This window comes from Castor canadensis, chromosome 6 (assembly GCF_047511655.1).
Source record: "Castor canadensis chromosome 6, mCasCan1.hap1v2, whole genome shotgun sequence".
NCBI lineage: Eukaryota > Metazoa > Chordata > Mammalia > Rodentia > Castoridae > Castor > Castor canadensis.
The window spans coordinates 12,175,777-12,182,330 of NC_133391.1; positions in this window are offsets into that span (position 1 = coordinate 12,175,777).

The following is a 6,554-nucleotide window of genomic DNA, read 5'->3' on the forward strand; positions in this document are numbered from 1 at the left end:
AGCCAAGCCCCAGCCCTTTTGCTTTTCTTAATGTTTTTTGAAATAGGTCTTTGAGTTTTTGCCCTGGATCAAGATCCTCCTACATCTACCTCCTGAGTAGCTGGGATTATAGGCATGTACACACACCTGTCCACTCCTTGTTTTGTTTTGTTGGTGGCAATGGGTTTGAGCTCAGTGTCTCATGCTTGCTAGGCAGGCACTCTTAACACTTGAATTACTCTGCCAGTCCTCCTTTTTTTTTTTTTTTTTTTTTGAGACTAGATCTCACTACGTAGCCCAGGCTGACCTCAAACTTGAGAACCTCCTTCCTCCCCCATGCTGGGATTACAGGCATGCACCACCACACCTGGCTGCCATTTTACTTCATTTATTGTTTGATGCCTGGAACCACCCTGTAAACTCTAAGAATAGGTGCTGTTTTAAGAACAAAATAGATGAAGTTCCTGTCATCACTGATAGAACCTTCAGGTCAAAAGATGAAAGGGAATGTGCTAGGCTGATAATGACCCCAAAGACATCCAGGTCCTCTCCGTAAAACTTCCGAATGTTACTGGATTAGAGTGGTACAACGGCCATAACAAGGAATAACAGAAACGCACTTTTGTACGTTTTGTTTGGAGGCTGGAAATCCGAAATCAAGTGTTGGCGAGGTTCAATCTTGTGTGTGTGTGTGTGTGTGTGGTACTGGGGCTTGAACACAGGGCCTTTACCTTGAGCCACTCCACTAGCCCTTTTGTGAAAGGGTTTTTCCAAGATAGGGTCTCATGAACTATTTGCCCAGGGCTGGCTTCGAATTATGATCTTTCTGATCTCTGCCTCCTGAGTAGCTGGGATTACAGGCGTGAGCCACGGCACCCAGCTTAGGTTTGATCTTTTTAACAGCTCTCTGTTTGGTAATGGCGTTGCCCTGTGTCTTCACCTGGCTTCCCCTCTGTCTGTGTCCTAATCTCTTTTTTCTTTTTTTTCTTCTTTTTGGTACCCAGAACCCAGGACTTAAGCCACAACCCCAGTCCTTTGTTTTGTTATTTTATTTATCATTTTTGGCGATACTGGCATTTGAACCCAGGGCCTTGTGTTTGCCAGAAAGGTACTCTACCACATGAACCATGCCCCCGGAGCTCAGCCTAACGACGTCATCTTGACCTAAGTACCTCAAAGGCCTCATCTCCAGACATAATCACAGTCTGAGATGCTGGGTAAGGACTTCAATATTCAATAATTTTGGGGAGTCACAATTCAGCCCAAAAGAGTTACCATATGTGATTAAGCTAAGCATCTTGATATACGGAGATTATTCTGTGCGCCCTAAATGCTATCACCAGTGTCTTTATAAGAAGCTGGGGCTGGGGGAGGGGCTCCAGTGATATAGCACCTACCTAGCAAGTGCAAAGCCCTAAGTTCAAGCCCCAGTACCACCAGAAAAAGTGTTAGAAGCTGAAAGAGAACTGGACATGGTGACACACACCTGTAATACTAGCACTCAGGAGATGGAGGAAGGAGGATGACAAGTTCAAAGCCAGTCCAGGCTACCTAGGGTATATAAGACGACACAGTTTGAGGCCACTGTGTAGCCTAGGATATGGAGTGAACCCCTCAAAAGGAGTAGGAGAAGAAGGAAAGACAGCAGGAGAAGACGAGGAGGAGGAGGACGCAGGAAGGAGGAAGGAAGAGGAGGAAGAAGAAGGAGCTAGAAGAACTGTATGTCAACAAATTGGAAAATCTAGATAAAATAAGTAAATTTCTACAAACATCCAACCTACCAAGACTGAATCATGAAGAAATAGATACTCTGAACAGATCAATAATGAGTAATGAGTTGAATCAGTAATAAAAAATCCCAACCAAGAAAAACCCAGGACCAGATGGCTTCTCTGTAGAATTCTGCCAAACACTTGAACTAACACCAATCCTTCTGACAGTCTCCTAGAAATAAAGAAGAAATGCTCCCAGCCTCCTTCTCAGAGGTCAGCATCACCTTAGTATCAAAACCAGACAAAAGCCCAAGAAAAGAACTGCAGACCAAAATCCTTGGTGAACACTGATGCAAAAATCCCCACAAGCCAGGCACTGGTGTGCACACCTGTAATCTTAGCTACTCAGGAGACAGAAATCAGGAGGATCAAGGTTTGAGAAACCCTATCTCAAATATATCCAACACCAAAAAGGGCTGGTAGAGTGCCTGCTTAGTAACTGTGAGGCCCCGAGTTCGAATCCCAGTCACATATACACACACACACAAAATCATTAACAAACCAGCAGCAAGCCAGAGCCAAAGGGAGGGTGAAGGAAGGAGATAAGGTGACGGTATATGGCAGATGGACTTCATATACTTATATGAAACAGAACTAAATTACCCTTTGCAATTGCTTTAAGTGGAGTGGGGAAGGAGTTAAGGGGGAGAGACAATGGGGATGATGTAACTAGTGTATGATATAAATCTAATTGGAATTGTCACTACGAATGCCCCCTGTATAACACATATAGCCTAATAAAAATTTAAAATAAAAAAAAGCCAGAGCCAAGTGCTGGTGGCTCACCCCTGTAATTCTAGTTACTTGGGAGGTTGAAATTAGGAGGATTGAGGTTTGAAGCCAGCCCAAGTGAAAAGTTCCATATCAACCAACAGCTGAGCAAGGTGGCTCACACCTGTCATCCCAAACTACATGAGAGGCTGAGATCCGGAGGATTGTGGTTTGAGGACAGCCCATGCAAAAATGTTTGCAAGACCCCATCTCAGTGGAAAAAAGCTGGTGTAGCAGTGTGCGCCTTTCATCCAGCTACAGCAGGAAGCTTAAAATATGAGGATCACCATCCAGGCCAGCCTGGGCAAAAAGCAAGACCCCATCTCCAAGATACCCAGAGCAAAATGGACTGGAGGTGTGGCTCAAGTGGTAGAGGGCCCTGAGTTCAAACCCCAGTAGTGTAAAAAAAAAACAAAAACCAAAAACTAGCATGCCAGATTTGATAGCATATTAAAAAGATTATTCATCATAAGTTAAGTGGAATTTATCCCTGAAAGACAAGGATGGTTCAACACAGGAAAATCAATCACTGAAATATGCCACACTGACAGAAAGACAAAACCACACATTATCTCAACTGAAAAAGAATTCGACAAGACTCAACTCTCTCGTGATGAAAACACTTTGCCTCCACCTCATAAAAGCCCATTGTGAAACCCCCAAAGCTTCTTGTGCTGGTCAATCTTGACCATCAACTTGACTGGATTGAGAGACAGCTAAGAGACTTGTAAAGCACACTTCTGGGGGTGTCTGGGAGCACAGACACAATCAGATCATGAGGACTCTGACTTGATCAATGGCTTAATCCACTGATGGATTTAAAATCCGAACAGTTTATTGGGAGGTGGTGGGACTGTAGAAATGGGGTCTGGTTGGAGGAACTGGATCACTGGAGGCATGTTCTTGTTCTATGTATCTTACATAGTATTATATATGTATGTATACATGGTGGAGTATTAGTCAGCCCTAAAAAAGGAAGGAAATAATGTCACATGCCAAGGGTCAAATGAATCTTGAGAACATTACGCTAAATGAGGTAAACCAGTCACATAAAAAAAGCCAAATGCTGCACGATTCCACATAAATGAGGTCTCTGGGGTGGAGGTGTGGCTCAAGCCATACAGTGCCTGCTTTGTGAGTGTGAAACCCTGAGTTCAAACCCCAGTCCCACCAAAAAGAAAAATAAAAGGCTTTCTGTTAAAAAAATAAATAAATAAAATAAATGAGGTCTCTGCAGTAATCAGAGTCATAGAGACAGGAAGTAGAATGATGTTTACCATCAGATGGGGAAGCAGGGATTGGGGAGTTGTTTAAGGAGTCAACTTCAGATTTGCAAGATAAAAAGTTTCTGGGAAGCCAGGCATGGTGGCTCACGTCTGTAATCCCAGCTACTCAGGAGGCAGAGAGCAGGAGGATCGCAGTTCAAAGCCAGCCTGGGAGAGATGTTTGCAAGACCCTGTCTCGAAAAATAAACCTCATCACAAAAAGGGCTGGTGGAGTGGCTCAAGGTGTAGCCCCTGAGTTCAAATTCCAGTATTACAACAACAACAACAAAAGACAAAAAAAGTTTCTGGGGATGAGTTTCAAAATGAGGTGAAAGTACTTAACACTCCTGAAGTGTATACATAAGATGGTTAGGATGGGAAGTTTTGTGCTATATGTTTTTGTTTGTTTTGAGGGTATTTGGCTTTGTTCCTTTGTTTGGTTGGATTTCTTTTCTTTTCCTAAATTAAAAAAAGAAGCAGCTGGAAGAGCTAAGGTCAGCCAGGCGTGGTAGTGTAAGCCTGTAATCCCAGCACTCAGGAAGAGATTCAGGCAGGAGATCATGAGTTCAATGCCAGCACATAGTGAGACCCTGTCTGAAGAGGGAGAGGGAGAGACAGAGAGAGAGAGAGAGAGAGAGAGAGAGAGAGAGAGAGAGAAGAAGGATGAGGAGGAAAAGGAGGAGAGGAAGAGGGAGAGGGGGAGGGAGGGAGGGAGAGGGGAAGGGAGGAAGGAAGTGTCACACTTTGCTGGTGGCTCACGACTGTAATCCTATGTATTTGGGAGACTGAGATTGGGAGTCCACAATTCGAGGCCAGCCTGGGCAAATAGTTCTCAAGACCCCATTTCCAAAATAACCAGAGCAAAATGGACGGGAGGTGTGGCTCAAGCAGTAGAGCACCTGCTTTGTAAGCCTGAAGTCCTGAGTTCAAACCCCAGTCCCACCAAAAAAAAAAAAAGAAAACAAAGAGATTCACTCTCTGACCCACACTTTGACCCATGCTCAGAGGCTCTGAGAGTTAATGGGGAGGAGGAACTCAGAACCCTGTTGCCCTAAACAGCCAGCTAGACCAGGTAGCAGGTAAAGGGTGGGATTCTGGGTGTATTTTGTACACAGGGCCAACACAACTTGCTGGCAGATCAGACTTGGGGGGGAGGAGGAGCACAAGAGTCAAGGATGCCCACAAGTTTAAAATTGTGGCTGGGGATGGGGTCACTGGCTGACATGAGCAACTCTGAGGCAGGAACCGAGCTAGACACAAATTAGCACTCTGAAGCAGGATGTGCTAGGTGTAAGGTGTCACTCTTGTGACTGCAAATGAAGAGGAGATCAAAACAGTCACCAACCTATCTGCCTGGGCGAGGCCACCCAAGGTAGGCAAGGAGGGGCAGCCTGGGTCTGTTAGCAGGGATGCCTGTCTCTGTGTGTCCCTAGGCTAGGACAGCTCAGGGTTGGCCCCTGTCCTTAGCAATGACCTTGTGTGCACCCCTGAGGCAGTGTCCCCAAGAATGTGCCTGGGTACATTTTCTTTATTAAAGTCTTGCAGGGCTCTGGGCACACCTGGAGTCCCAGCCACTTGATAAACTGAGGCAGGAGGGTCCCTAAAGTCAGAAGTTCAAAACTAGTCTGGGCAACATAGCAAGACCCTGTCTCTAAAATAAATAAGTAAAATAAACATCCCAGCAAGTGAGACTTGTGTTTCCTATGAGGGCCTGACACACACCACATAAGACAACAACAAACAAGTCAGTTGGGTGCTGGTGGCTCACACCTGAATTCTCAGCTACTCAGGAGGCAGAGATCAGGAGGATCATGGTTCAAAGCCAGCCTGGGCAAATAGTTCTTGAGACCCTCGCTTAAAAAAACCCATCACAAAAAGGGCTGGTGGAGTGGCTCAAGGCGAAGGCCCCAAGTTCAAATCCCAGTACACACAAAAAAATCCAGCATTTTCTTCCCTCTCCAGGGTTGAGTGCCTCCTGCAGGCCTCTGGCCCACGGTCCTGCCTAGAGCTGTCTGCACAAACACAATTGCTGGGGCTAGACTCTGGGCTAGCTGTCTCAAGCACACTAGGTGAACTTGGCTCAACTCCATTCACTGTGGCTAGAGGCCTGGCTTCAGGGGTTCCACATGTCAGGTCCAAACCCTTGCCCCAGTACATCCACTAAAGACACAAGCAGTGGCGAAGGGCAGAGAAAGGACTTCAGCCCATCTTCGGGGTGCAGACGCGAGCTTTAGGTTTCCACAGAGGGAGAATTGGGCAGGGAAGGGAGGCTGCAGAATTACGCAGTCCTGGTCACAGTGTGGTCCCAGTTCTGGTTCTGTGAAGGGTTCGGGAAGTGGTATCACTGTCGTCACTTGAGGGAGCCATCTGGTCCCTGTGAGATGATTCCTCCTGCTCCAGGGTGCAGCCTCCTCTTTTTGTGCAAAGGGAAGTCTGTGCTTCAGAACTCTGCTGATCCTTTCCTTGAGGAAAGATGTTATCCATCAGTCCTGTCCTTCCTGGAACCCAAGGTGATTGTGGGGGAGAGAGAGAGACAGATGCAAAATGGAGACAAAAATGTCAAGTTTTTCTCTTGCTTTCAGTTAACTCATTGGGCCCAAGTAAGGAGTCAGTGGTTTTAGCAAACGCAGTTTCTAAGCACCTGTTATAACAGCTTCCCAGGCAGTGAGATGAAGTAGGAGGGTGGATCTAGGGGAGATGGGATCCAGCATTCTAGAATCATCCACTTCTATGCAGGTGCTCCACTCTTCCGGTAATGGACTGAACA